The sequence below is a fragment of the Balaenoptera musculus genome, chromosome 19, assembly GCF_009873245.2.
Source record: "Balaenoptera musculus isolate JJ_BM4_2016_0621 chromosome 19, mBalMus1.pri.v3, whole genome shotgun sequence".
Taxonomy (NCBI): domain Eukaryota; kingdom Metazoa; phylum Chordata; class Mammalia; order Artiodactyla; family Balaenopteridae; genus Balaenoptera; species Balaenoptera musculus.
This window is the reverse complement of record NC_045803.1, coordinates 43817867-43833342: the sequence shown is the minus strand read 5'-3', so window position 1 is coordinate 43833342 and position 15476 is coordinate 43817867. Positions and strand designations below refer to the sequence as shown.

Sequence of the window (15476 nt, the reverse complement as noted above, 5' to 3'; positions counted from 1 at the left end):
TTGAAGATGGAGGAAGGGGCCATGAACCAAGGAATGTGGGCTGCATTTAGAAGATGGAAAAGGCAAGAAAACAAATTCTCCACCAGAGTTTGCAGAAGAAATGCAGCCCATTGACACCTTGATCTCAGACCAATGAGACCCATTTCAGACTTCTGACTTCCAGAACTGTAAGATACTAAATTTGTGTTATTTTAAACTCCCAAATTTGGGGTAATTTAGTAAAGCATCAATAGGAAACTAATACAGAGTATTGAAATACCACTCTCTATTCTGAAAGGCAAATAGTGTGGGGAAAGGAAAAGAATTCTGCCAATTGTTAGCATTTGTTCATAAAGGAAATCACAGAAGAAAAGGCCTAAACATTAATTTTCTATAACTTTTCCTAAAATTACATAGAAAGGAATCATTTGGATGGGTATTTATGTTTTGATTGTTATAAGCTTTTTTCCAATTATCAGAAAGATTCTTTAGAATTTATGAGTCTATCTTCCACCAGTAGTGCAATACTTCACCCCATATAAAACTATCCTTTTTTTCTTAGGTAATGCCTATTTTTCACCTATCGTCTGATTCTCCAGAACCATCAGCTACTGCCTGGTATTTAGTTTGTGCTTTGATACACAAACACCATCTAAAAGAGCACCTTTACCTACCTATAAGGTAAATTCTTATGAGATTGTATAGGGAAAGAAAAACTCTTCCTCGACTCTCTTAAGATCCCTGGCTGGACCTGAAAACTAAACTAATGAAAAAAATTAGGATAAAGACATAAAAATTTATTTAATATAAGTTTTGAGTTACACTGGAGCCTTCATAAGGAAATGAAGACCTGAAGAAGAGCTTAAGGCTGAGTGTTTTGATACTAGGTGTGATGAAAAGTGGAAAGTCAGGGGGGAATGTGATAGGTCAAAAGGGTACAGGCTAAAGGTAATAACTGGGGAAAACTTAACAGGGCCTGTTCATTTGTACTCCTCTCAGCATTCCTCCATCTTCAGAGATAAGGATGCTCATTCCCTCTGGGTACAGGACGGTTACCTCTCACATGAGGGTCTTATGACTTGCTTCAGCAAAGAAGGGGAAGGTCAGAAAGATTTCCTGTACCTGCTCCTTCTCAAATTTCTTCAGCTTAAAATATTCAAAATGCCAAGGTACCATATTTGGGGGTATCATGTCCTGAACCCTATCAATTGTCCAGCATGGAAGAAAACAGACATAGAATCACAGTTTGGAAGAGAATAAAGAAACCTTATGTGATCTAGTTAAACTTATTTTATCAGAAAAGCAATCAAGATCCAAAAGGTGGAATTCTGTCCCAAGATCACATAGTCCGGAGTAAAAGTAGCTTAGAATACTGGCCTGGACCTCTTTCCACAAGGCACAGCGCTTCCTATACGGGTTGTTCAAATTCACTTCCTCCTTCATCCAACAAATATTTATGGAGGGACTGCCTGTGTACTGGGCACTGCTTTAGACATTATGTAATGGGGAATGAGAAATAGCTACATAGTAACTATGTGATAACTGCAAAGTAAATATGTAGTTATCTTCATAACAGAGTTAACTATGTTAACTAGTCCAATGGGAGAAAACAGACAATACACAATAAATGAACAAACAAATAAATAACAAGTGCTATAATGAAAATGTAACCAGTTGATGTGATAGAGGACAGGGGCATTTCAGATTGGCTGATCAGCAAAGGACTCAAAAAATCTGAATGACAAGAAGGAGCCAAACACAATCGGGAAAGAACATTCCAGGTGGAGCTAAGAGCCATTGCCAAGGCTATAGAGCAGGAAGCAATCTGACCTTTTGGAGGAATGTCCTGAAGGCCAGCTTAACAAGAACCTGGTAATAAGGGCGACAGAAGTAGTAGACGGGTGGTAGAAAGGTAGGCAAGGGCCTGATCAAGGTCTAGAATCTCCTTATGTTACATGTGGCAATATTCATCCATACTTTTATTTGTATTGACTTCCATGTTGTAATGTGAAATGTTCATGGAGACAGGTTTGTTTAATACCCAAAGCACCTAATTTTACCAAGTAAATATGAACTCAGACCTGCCCTTTTTCTTCATGGAGAAGGATTAGTTTCAAAGAAATCAAATCAACAGTAACAACAACAACAACAAAAAATGAGTGGATTATTGGCACTCATAGATGACATTGTGCTAGGTTTAATAAAGTGAAGGCTCACAAGGGCACTGTAAGATAGGGATGAAATAGGGACTTCTCTGGTAGTCCAGCGGTTAAGACTCCGCACTCCCAGTGCTGGGGGCCTGGGTTTGATCCCTGGTCAGGAAACTAGATCCCATATGCTGCAACTAAGAGCCTGCACGCCACAACTAAAAAGCCTGCACACCACAGCCAAATAAATAAATAAATATTAAAAAAAAAAAAAGATAGGGATAAGCTAAAGGAAGGCATATGTTCCCTGCATGAGCAAGCCTATTAGCGGTTACTGAGCACACATTAAGTGCCAAGCACTCTAGTAAGTTCTTTACCTACATTATCACTAAACAATTTAATATCAGAAGCACTTAAAGTAACTGGCTCAAACCTGCACACTTAGTGAAGGAATAGAAACTATGCATTGGTCTGTCTGCCTCCAAACATCATAATTTCCCCATTTTACCATCTACCACTGATACTGACCAAAAACTCCCCTGCACAAGTCACATCACCTCTAAACAACATTTTCTTCATTCTTTTCTTATATGACCAGATGATCTCAAAATCCCTCTCACCTGTAACATTCTGTGATTCCATGATTCTATTACATTGGCACGAATTGCAAACAATGCAACCAACAAGGAATTAATTTCCAAACTATACAAACAGCTCATACAGCTCAATATCAAAAAAAACAAACAACCCAATTAAAAAATGGGCAGAAGACCTAAATAGACATTTCACCAAAGAAGACATACAGATGGCCAAGAGGCACATGAAAAAATGCTCAACATCTCTAATTATTAGAGAAATGCAAATCAAAAGTACAATGAGGTATCACCTCACAAGGGTCAGAATGGCCATCATCAAAAGTCTACAAATAACAAATGCTGGAGAGGGTGTGGAGAAAAGGGAACCTTCCTACACTGTTGGTGGGAATGTAAATTGGTGCAGCCACTATGGAGAACAGTATGGAGGTTCCTTAAAAAACTAAAAATAGAAACTAATACAATAATATAAATCAACTATAGTTTTTTTTTTTTTTAATTAAAAAAAAAAAGAAAGAAATGCTTCCTTCCATCAAGAAGTCAGATTCTTGCCTACACCCTCTGAACACCAAGGAAAGCAAACCAATCTGCCCCTGCTGGTGGGGAGAGGACAATAACAGGGGTCAGTACTAACTGATGGTGTTCTCTTTTATTTCCTTATCACCAAATCATTATCTACCTTCATATCCACAAGAGAGTCAACCTCAACAATGTTTGTGTGTTGAGACACCATTATGAGGAAACTGCATTCACAGACGAACTTTAAGTACAGCTCTCAGCAACTCAATTTGTAAATGTCTGTACTTTCTCTCTCCATACTGGGCTAACCGTCTTCTACTCAAAATCAAGTAGCAACAAACACAAAATTTATTTCTAAGAAGCACAAACTATTTCAGGGAAGTAAAGTTCTCTGGCTTAGAGACTTCTAACAAAAAAGAAAAGATTCAATGGGAAAGACAGGTCAGCCTGGAGCCTTTGGGCACCATCCTGCCAACACAGGTGCTAAGAATAGACCAACACAGGAAAGCAGAGTAAAGAGGCAGAGAGAGTTTTTGAAGTCTTGATGACCCAATTTGAACTTCTGGATCCAACTGTGTCTGAAGCCTATTGTACTTTTCAGGTAGTTGAACCAATATACTCCTTTTTTTTGCTTAAGGGAGTTTAAGTTGTGTTTTCTGTTGCTTGCAAGCAAAAAAAGTCTAATATCCCATTTTATACTACAGTGTTAATATAACATTCTTCAATCACAAAAATTCCATGAAAATCTACTGAGTGTGTCTGTAGAACAGACACACAATTAAACTCTTAGAGAGCCAGTGTGAATCTTTTTCAACTAAAAGGAAATGTGTTTATAGAATTACTCTAGAAGCAACTACATAGGAGTATCTATATTCCTATCTCTGCAGCAGAAGAAAACTTCAGCAATATGTTTTTTAAAAAACAGGTTCTTCTACCCCTGTCCCCATCCTTCATTTTCATCTTTAGTAAGTCACCAGCATGTCATCTTTGTGATACATCATATATGGGACTCCACTGGAAAATAGATATAATGTAGAAAAATGCCTAAGAGATTAAATACAATTTTCTAATAAGTATCCAAATTATGTATACATATAAATACGCTGTCCCATGTATGAACAAAAAAAGCCTTCCCCCATTAGACCATGTATGCTTTGTCTTTAAATAATTGCATGATTTGGCAAAATTTGTTTTTCCATTCTCCTAGGGAACAAGAATGTTACACTTTAGTAATTAGTAGTAAATCTAACTGTAAAAGCAACCTGTATCTGGAGATCTTAACAAGCGGTGAGATCACAATCCATCTGGAGAAAGATGGACTGATAGAGAAATGAAAGTCAGTACACAGTGCCATGAAGGCAAATCCCGTGTAGCCCATTCAGAGGAATGTTCAAGGAGATAATGTAAAGAACAGACGGGGAAAGCAGTGGACATAATCTGCACTGATGTTCACAGTAACATTAAATAGATCAAGAGATGACAATAATGACACCACACATTTATTATGAAAAGCCTGTTCTCAAAAAATTCTAAAGCACTTTGCCAACTCTTAGGTCAAATGCTGATGGTCATAAGCAATATTGAAAGATGTGATTCCTATTTTTCCTATATTCGAGACCTGAGGCACTCAGATTCTGAGAGTTGAGCCATATGCAATCATGTGTTGTAGAATATTTCTAATGAGACATTAAAAGACAACCACCAGGATAAAACGTTAAGGAGGAGAAAAATTATCCCCAAAAAAGAGGAATCCATTTGTTCAACAATTGTTAAGGTGTATAAATGATATACAAGTGGGAAAAAAAAGTACTGCTATCACATATTCCTGCAGTGACCACACGGAAATACCAAAGGTGAAGAAATACGATTTTTGTAGCTTTATATTAGAAGTCTCGTGACATTAACTTGCCCTAAGATTGGGGTTTCCTGACCTAAAAGGAAGTGCTTACTCTAGGGGGAAAAAATAACATATGGAAATATGCAGAAAACCTCATAGAGTGAAATGTAGTTAGCATAAAGATATACGATCAAGCTTCCATGAAACGAATGTGAGCTATTGTGTCTATCCTGTGGTTCAGAGTAGAATAGAAATTTAGGTCTCCGGAGCAGGAAATTGTTTACTTGCACACCAATTTTCCAGGACCCATCTTGGAACCACCTTACAGAATGTGAAATGGAAAAGCTGTGTGACAAGATTGAAATGATGAAATCCTGAGATTTCTGCTATATGGGAAGATTGGAAGTAATGCTTACTAGAAAAAGATGGTTCAAAATGGATATAAATTAGGTTATTAAGATGCACAGTAAGATTTTGAAGGGAGGGCTATTACCAAGGAGGGGCATTAAAGGTGATTTGTAGGAACAGCTCAAGTTTGAAATAGTGTGTCGAATTCAATGGGCCCAGATGGTTCACCAAAGCCTAGTTTTTAACAGTTTGCCAATCATCTTAGTTTTATGAAATATTTTACAATACAACCTTATGCATCACTTAGTAAAAATTTAATTAGTACTTCGACATTTATTAAAACCAATGGGACCCATGTAATTTAGAAACCACATTACTCTTTGACTACCACCTGTTATAATTATTTAGTGACTATTTGATTAAACTTTGAAACACCTAGGAAACATTTATTACATTCTCACAGTCTAGGCACATAATCTATTATTTAAAGTACAGTGAAAGCTATTATATATAAATTAGCTAAAGAACACATTTCTAAGGGCAATAAAAACTTGAAGTACCACTGATCCTGGAAAGTGAATTCTCAAATTATTGGAGGATTTCAATATCATTACTAAAAAGCAGTCTGTGAATACTGTTGGAGGAATAACAAAGTTACCATACCTTTCTATTTTCTGGTAGCTTTGATTGGGCATTGTCATCCCGGCAGGCCCAGTAGGGCATCACTTCCTTCTTATGCTATAGAAGACAAATCCAGTGAGTCAGCTATAGCCCATTCAGGATTCATCTCTTAGGTCCAGCTCTACAGTACCTCATGTTTGTAATTCACTTTGTTTTCCTAATCTTGAGCCCCCTGGGCTGGTGTGTCATTCTCAGTCCCAGGTATATCCACAGTCTACAATCTTCAGCCATGTTTGTCCAGGTGATTCAATTGGCCTTCTGCCTTTGCACAGCCATGTTCCACACTGAGCACTGCCTTGTCTCCAGAATGCCTGTTTGAGTCCCAGACTCCATGAATGGTTCTCCATAGCCCCTTTCGTTGAAGCCTAGACCTGTCCCCTGAACTCTTAGCACTGACTCTTGTTCTATATCAAAGGAGGGCCCCTAGAATCAAGACATGAAAAGTGGCCAGGACTATTGTAGGCAAAGAGATCAGCATGAAGGATGCTCAGACATGGGAGGGACTCAAAATGCTCAAGGAACAGCTGGGAGATCACACAGCCCATTCAGCAAGGCAACTTAAAAAAAAAAAAATTGCAAAAGCCTGCACCACCTATACACATAGATCTAAAAGTAATATTTGATGTTCGAAATCCCCAAGAAGCCAGTATTATATTACGTTATGCACTTTCTAAAGCAAGAACATAAGTTCATGTATTTTTGTAAAAGTTTTTTTAAAGAATTTTAACCACAAGAATTTAAGCAAAGTGGGTTTGGTGGTGGCTTGGGGGTTGGTGGTGGTGGTGGTTATTTCGGGGGTTTTTTGGGGGTTTTGGTTTTGTAGTGGTTGTTTTTGTTTTGTTGATTAGGAAGATCCATTTCCATTTTCTGAGCATTCTGGTCAATTGTGATTTAAGAGCATGTAAATGCTGTGGTTATCTATTGCTGAATAATAAACCACTCAAAACTTAGTTGTATAAAACAACCACCAGGGAATCTCCAATATAAAGAAGAACATTCAACCAAGAATCACTAAACATTTTAGGAAAACCAACACCACAAAAGAAAAGTATACAATAGAGGAAGAATTAACACATGGAGAGACTGAAACCCTCTTAAATTAATTGCTGGTGGGATAGTAAAGTTGTGTGGGTACTCTGTAAAACAGTTTGGCAGTTTCTCAAAACGTTAAACATAAAGGTATCATGTGATCCTGCAATTCCACTCTGAGGTATACCCAAGAGAATTGAAAACATATGTTAACACAAAAACTTATACACAAATGTTCATAGCAACATTATTCATAATCACCCCATGTCCATCAACTGATTAATGGATAAACAAAATGCGGTATATCCGTACAATAGAATACTATTCATCAATAAAAAGGAATGAAGTTCTGATACATCCTACAACACGGATGAGCCTTGATAACATTATGCCAAGTGAAAGAAGCCAGCCACAAAGGCCACATATTCTATGATCCCACTTATGGTCCCCAGTAGTCAAATCTATAGAGACAGAAAGTAGAGTAGAGATTGTGAGAAGCTGTGAGGAGGGTAAAATGAGGAAGCACTGACAATGGGTACAGGGTTACCTTTTAAGTAATGAAAAGGTCCTGCAATTAGATAGTGAACATGGTTGCACAGCTTGGTAAATATACTGAAAATTACTAAATTGTACATTTTAAAAGGGTGGATTTTTTGGTATGTGAATTGTATCTCAATAAAGCTATTATACATATATATGTAGTTATAAATAAATGTCAACAATAAATATATATAACATATATAAATGATAAAACATTGCATCCATAAAAAAAGAGTAGGCATCTATGAGAAAAAACAAATTAGAGATATAGTAAACAAAAACAATTGTCACTGAGACAAACAGATCAAGAGAATAGAATATAGAGCTGCCCAAAATCCACACAAATATAGTCAACTGATCTTTGACCAAAGAGCAAAGGCAATACAATGGAGGAGCAAAGATAATCTCTTCAATGAATGGTGCTGGAACAAGTGGACATCCACATGCAAAAAAATGAATTAGAGACAGACCTTATACCCTCCACAGAAACTAACTCAAAATGGATCATAGACCTAAAAGTAAAATGCAAAATTATAAAACTACTAGAAGATAAAGTAGGAGAAAACCTACATGACTTTAAGTATGGCAATGACTTTTCAGATAAAACAAAGATAAGATCCATGAAAAAACTAATTAATAAGCTGGACTTCATTAAAATTAAAAACTTCTGCTCTGCCAAAGACAATATCAATAAAATGAGAAAACAAGCCACCGACTGGGAGAAAATACTTGGAAAAGAGACACTGATAAAGAACTGTTATTCAAAATATAAAAACTCTTAAAAGTTAACAAGAAGAAAACAACCCAATTTAAAAATAGACCAAAGACCTTAACAGACACCTCACCAAAGAAAAAATACAGATGGAAAATAAGCATATGAAAAGATATTCCACATTGTACATCATCAGGGAAATGCAAATTAAAACAAGATACCACTACATGCCTCTTGTATGGCCAAAATCCAGAACACTGACAACACCAAATGTTAACAAGGATGTGGAGTAACAAGAATTCTCATTCATTGCTGATGGGAATGCAAAATGGTACAGCCACTTTGTAAGATAATTTGGCAGTTTCTTAAAAAACTAAGCATATTGTCACCATATAATCCAGCAATTGCACTCCTTGTTATTTACCCAAAGGAGCTGAAAACAAGTCCACAGAAAAACCTGCTCACAGACGTTTAGAGCAGCTTTATTCATAACTGCCAAAACTAGGAAGCAAGCAAGATGACCTTCAGTAGGTTAACAGATAAACTGTGGTATATCAGACAAAGAAATATTCAGTGCTAAAAAGAAATGAGTTATCAAGCCACAAAAAGACGGGGGGATATCTTAAATTCATGGTACTAAATGAAAGAAGCCAATCTGAAAAGGAAATATATGATTCCAATTATATGACTGACATTCTAGAAAAGACAAAACTATGGTGATAACAAAAAGATTAGTGGTTGCCAGAGGTAAAAAGTGAGGGGATGGGTAGGTGGAACACAGAGGATTTTTAGGGCAGTGAAAATATAGTATGATACTATAATGATGGACACATGTCATTTTACATTTGCCCAGTCCCACAGAATGTACAACACCAAGAATGAACCCTAAGGTAAACTATGAACTTTGAGTGATTATGATATGTCAATGTAGGTTCATCAGTTGTAACAAAGGTACCATTCTGGTGAGTGATGTTGATAATGGAGAGGTTATGCATGGGGCCGGGGGCAGAGGGCTGGGGCAGTGGCAGGGCGGGGGTGGGGGGGCAGTAGGGAATACATGAGGAATCTCTATACCCGTCTCTCAATTTTGCTGTGAACCTAAAACTGCTCTTTTAAAAAATAAAGTCTTTTTAAAAATCATTGAAATTAAAAGCTCAATACATGATCTAAAAAGAAAAGTGGACAAAGCTGTAAATTAAAATAGTCAACTGGAAAATATAACCGAAGAGTTGTCTCAAAACAGCACAAAAGTTATATAAGTTCAGGAAGGAAAAAAGAGATTTGAAGGATAGATTCAGAAATTCTAAATCACTGTGCTGTACACCTGAAACTAACATGATATTATAAATCAACTATACTGCAATAACATTTAAAAAAAAATTAAATTTTAAATTTTAAAAATTCTAAATTTGCTAATAGGAGTAAAAGAAGAACAGAGAGGAATGGGTGGGGGTGATAATCAATACACACACACATAATTGTGAGAAATTTTTGGAATGTCAAAGATAAGAAAGAAATCCTAAAAGACTCCAGAAAAGTTCTCCTTCCATTATGAGCACTGCCTATATGTGTGCCACAAAAGATCCCTTGACTTGAGAGCAACTCTAGGGGTTCCACTCCATCTGTCCTTAGACAGACTGTTCCAGAGAAGACTAATCAAGAATCAATATAGCTGGGTACCCAGGACCATTTGGGTTAAGAACCCCATCTTCCTCTAATCTAGTTCTATGCAGGCTCTCCACATAAAAAATACACAGAGTGCCTACTATATGCCAGATGCTGGCCAAGATTTGAACCTAAAAGTCTACAGAAGGTATAATTATTTTTCAAAATAAGGATACTTTCAAACATGCAAGGATTCTATTTACCATACACAAACTCACCCTAACAAGAATTTCTCAAACATGTACTCCAGAAAAAAAAATATCAGAGAGAGACTGGATATAAAAAGCAAGGGTGAGCAAAAGAACCAGCAAAACTAATTAAATTTAAATAAATGTTGATTTCAAACAAACAAAAAATGTTAACAGTTTGGAACTCAAGACTTGAGAAGTGTTGGAGAAAGTGGAAAGTGACAAAAGCAAAAATACATCAAGGTTTTCATGTTATTTAGAGACAGGGTAGGGACAGCCCATACAATGGCAGAAAGATATACAATCAATATCTATGTTAAAATTTTAAGTGTAATGACTAGAAAAAAAGAACATATAACTTACAAACCACAAGTGGAGGGAAAAAATGGAATAAAATAATCTGATCAACCAAAGATAGGCAGAAAGAAGGAGAAACAAATAAGGCACTGTATCGTAGAAAAACAAATAGAAAACATAAATAAGTCCAAAACATTGGTAATTATAATCTGGGTGAAGGATCGCTGTCTATTAAGAAAAGAAACTTAAATATTCCAGTAGAAAACCCACAGGCTATATTTAAAAGCCGTATCTAAAATAAGACGATACAGAAAGAGTGAAGATAAAAGTATAAGATACACTAAGCAATTCTCAGTATTAGAAAAAAGGAAACCATTTTAGACAAATGCACTAAAAGGACAAAAAGAGGTATTTGCCAAGAAAATGTAGCACATGAACTTTTGGGCATATCTAACAACACAGCTTTCAGGAACCAGCATATAAAATAGATGAACAAAAAGTAAGAACACTGAGTATTTGAATAATATAATTAATGAGTTTGCTCTAATAGGTATAAAGTAGAAGATTGAACACAACAAAGCACATTCTCCTCAGTCAGGGACACTCACAAAAGAAAATTGACCACATGTTAGGTCATGAAGAAAAATCTCATTGACTCCTGTAAAGCAGAAATCATACAAAGCTATATTGATTGATCACAATGAAATAAACTTAGATTCATCATCAAGAAGATAGCCCAAAAAATCTATATAGACATAGAAACTTTCCCCTAGACAATAACTCATGTTTAAGAGAAAAATCAATATAGAACTCAAAAACTACTTAGAAATGAATGACAATGAGACAATTGTTAAACGCGTAGGATTTAGGTAAACAGCACTCAGAGGAAAATTTAGGGGCGTTCAATGACCCTGCTCTCCTACTTCTTGGCATCTTCCCCCCGAAAACATTTCCACTGTGCACAGAGGTATGCACAAAGGTTTTTATTGCATCGTTGTTTGTCGCAGTTAACACTCCCTTAAAGATGGATACTTAGGTTCTTTCCAGATCTTCCTAGCTCCACGTTATAGAATACTATTCAATACTTCAACAGAATATAGTTATACGTATTGAAATGGAAAATTTTCCAAGATATAATGTTAAGTAAATTTTTTTTAATGCAGAAAAATTAAAATATTGTAACACAATTCATGTTAGAATAATTTAACAAAAATTAAAACTAATGTATTTCTACAGGTACAGGTCTATTTTACAGAGAAAAATGTCAGGAAGAATAGCTGAGGACTGTGTTAGTTTTAGGTAAGAGAGAAGGATAGGAAGAATAAACAAACAGTAATGTTTGAATTTTTTTGAACAGGAAAGTATTTACATAAAATCTGTGTAATAGAAAAAGAAAAGTTAGCTATGTGAATTATCATAAAATAATCATAAAATTCTTCTGTTACAGACAAATTTTGCTGGAACCATTCATTCAGCTTACATACTAATTTTTGCTCAGGCAAGTTTTGCCCAGACAAGTTCTTATTAATAAAGCTAGCTTCTTTTCATTTACAACTTTGGGGGAAAGGAAAACATCAGAAAGTTTTCATTAATGCGTTTAGTTAATTACATCATTTCACATTCTAAATTATCAGACTAGAAAAGCAGCTAAGATAGAAGGGGCAGAAGACATAAATGAAGCCCAATTTTACAAACCCTATTTATTGCTTAAGAATTGTGATGATATTGTCTGCAAAATAAATCTTCAAAGCACTCAGTTTCATCAGTGTCAACGTATTTTAAACACCTGTACCTTAAATTCAGCCTTAAACACAGGGTATCTTTTTTTTTTTTTTTTTTTTTTTTAGACACAGGGTATCTTTTAAGAGAAAAATTCATCAATATCATTAACTGCACAAGACAGGAACCAAAATGTAAACTACAAACATAAGAACAAAATAAAATGTTACATGAAGAAAGTGCAAGAAAAAAACTGCAACCCATTTCTCTAGTTCTACAATAAAATATTAAAATAATTCAGATATACTGGTTGTTAAATGGGTAGGGAGGAGGATGAATAAAAAAGTTACTCTAATTTAAACAAAATTAATAAAGAAATGTTCTGCATAGTTTCTTTTCCTGTTTCTACTTCTAATCATTTATCATGCAAATGAAAGCAGTAATGGAAGATGTAAAGAAAACAAATTCTGCAATATAGTGAAACCCGTACCCAGCAAGAGATAAGACTGAATATCAGAAGGAAAGGGTCTGAAAATTAGCTGTCTGTACAATAACTGGGAGGGAAAACTGTTTTATTTAGCCTGGAGGGATTTTTTTGTAGCAAACTGAGTAAATTAAAATCCAGTCTATTAAATCCAGTATCATACTAGAAAATGCCTTTTCCTTGCACTTTTAGATAAATTTTCATTGATCTCATTTTATGCATGATTACATTTTTAATGAGTTGTGCAATATTTCCAGGCTAATTTTAAATCCCCTCTCTCCTCCTCCCCTCCCCCGCCCCACTTACAGCTTGCTGGATTAACATTTCTGATAAATTGTTGGACCAGAAAGAAGGAGCATTACCAAGATGAAATAAACTACCTCCATTTTTTTGCAGCTCTAAAGCAATAATAGAATACAAGTGCCCACTGTCTAATTATGTCACATCTTCCAATTCATTTCACAAAAACAATTATTTTATTTTTATGTAATAGGCATGTTACCTTGTATTCATTATAAATGACCCTGAACAGTATATAGTCTATTAGAATAAAAAAATTTCACCCCAACACTGATCAAGTAAACTTAGTGTATGACCAACTAAAAAGGAATGACCAAAAGAAGCAACTTCATAAACTAAAGAAAATGGAGACAATTAGAAAATCTATACACTAAGAAATAGTTTTTTTACAAACTGACATTGTTTAAAATTAACTTTCAAAATCCAAAATAATACTGTTCATAAACGCTTTAAAAGATCCATTCTCATATGAGACAGGAGGCTGGGAAAGCGTGAAAACCTTAGGAAAGTAAGATAATTTTTCTCCACTAGCATCTTCAGGTCTATATGCCAAGAAGAAAGATAATTTGATGGGAGTCGCTTGAATTCCAGCCTCTATTCAAGAAAGAAAGTCAGAAACCATTAAAATTGGGACCTATGACCAAGACTATTGTAAGAGTTCTTAACATCTATGCTTCTCCCACTTTAGCTGTTTTTATAACTCTGTCTGATTCCTTGTGATGACTGAGAGTAAAACTCTATAAACAGATGAATACTCCTAATTCAAAGACTGATTACAAGAATAAACAAAATTAATTTCATTTCTATAGTGCTTACAAGAGATATACCTAAAAAACAGACCTCGAAAGATTGAAAATAAGAATACAGGAAAAGATTGGCCAAGCTAATACTAACCAGAAGAAAACACTAATTTTAGTGATTTTTAGTAATTTTAGTATCAAAGTAAAAATTAAAGCAAAAAGCTTTAAAAGGAATAAAAGGAAAATTCCACAACAAGATTTTATTTATATATATATATATATATATATATATACATATGTGTGTATATAGATATACATGCATGTGTATGTATACACACAAACATACATACTTGGACATACACATGTGCATATGCATGCACAAAGTATTAACCTGTATGCTCCTAACACAAAATAGCTTCAAACTATAAAAGTCAAAAACTGACAATAATCAGGGGAAAGACTGAACATGTTAAATGGAGACCTGGGAGGTGTTAAAAGAGACACATATTGAACTTCTAGAGATGAAAACTATAATGCATGAGATGCAAATATGGTGTATGGTATTAACAGGAGATTAGACAAAGTAGAAGCAAAGATTAATAAACTATAAGACATAGCAATAGAAACCATCCAAAATGAAACAGATAGGACCAAGAAAAAAAACAAAAACTCACAAGGAAAAAATGAACAAAGCAGCAGTGAACCATGAGACAACCTCAAATGATCAAATATAACTGTCATCCCTTAAAGGATGGGGAGCAAAAAATATTTGAAAAAATAATGGCTAAAATTTTTCCAAATTTGAAAAAACTATAATCCCTTTTGTGCATGGTGGCCAGCCTGGAGAGTGTCACGAAGACCTCATGCACACTACAAGAGCATAAGGTGGGGCTGGTGGGGGGGGCCCTCCCTCCCATCCCCAAATGCCACCACTCACCACCCCACTACCACATAAAAATCTTTGTACCTAATCATGTTGTGCTGATACTTTGTGTCTCAGCTGAAAAAGATGAAGTCTTCAGGGGAAATTATCTACTGTGGGCAGGTGTTCAAGAAATCCTCCTGCAGGTGAAGAACTTCAGCATCTGGTTGCATCACAACTCTGACAGCGGCGCCCACATGTACCAGGTGTACCGGGACCTGACCATCACAGGCACTGTCACTCAATGCTATCATGACACAGGTGCCCAGCACAGCACCTGGGCCCACTCAATCCAGATCATGATGGTGGAGGAGATCACAGCCAGCAGGTGCCACCTGCCAATAATCAAGCAGTTCCACAACTCCAAGATCAAGTTTCTGCTGCTCCACTGGGTCCTACCTTACCAGCTTCAGTCATGCTTCACCATCAAGAGGTCCAACACCTTCTTTTAGATACAGGGCCCTCCCCATCCCTAGGTCTGCCAAAATAAACTCCTTGGGGGGGAAATCCCAAGAAGCTGAGTGAACCCCAACCATAATTATGAAAAATGAAGAAAACTAAAACACATCATAAGCAACTTGCTTAAAATCGGTGATAAAGAGGAAAATGTGAAAAGTAGTCGGGGGGGGCAGAAAAAGAGACACATTATGTACAAAGGATGAGAAACAGCAGGTTTCTCATCAGAAGCAATGTAAGCTAGAAAACAGTGCAACATCTTTAAAGTACTGACTAGGGTAGTGGGGGGCGGGGAGGGGGAGGCAAGGGGGAGACAGTGA

At 35.9% G+C, this 15476-nt stretch overlaps 1 pseudogene; it reads left to right on the top strand.

Moving 5' to 3' along the window:
- The first annotated feature begins 14606 nt into the window (after positions 1-14606).
- LOC118884629 lies at positions 14607-15152 on the top strand (annotated as a pseudogene).
- Positions 15153-15476: the final 324 nt, after the last annotated feature.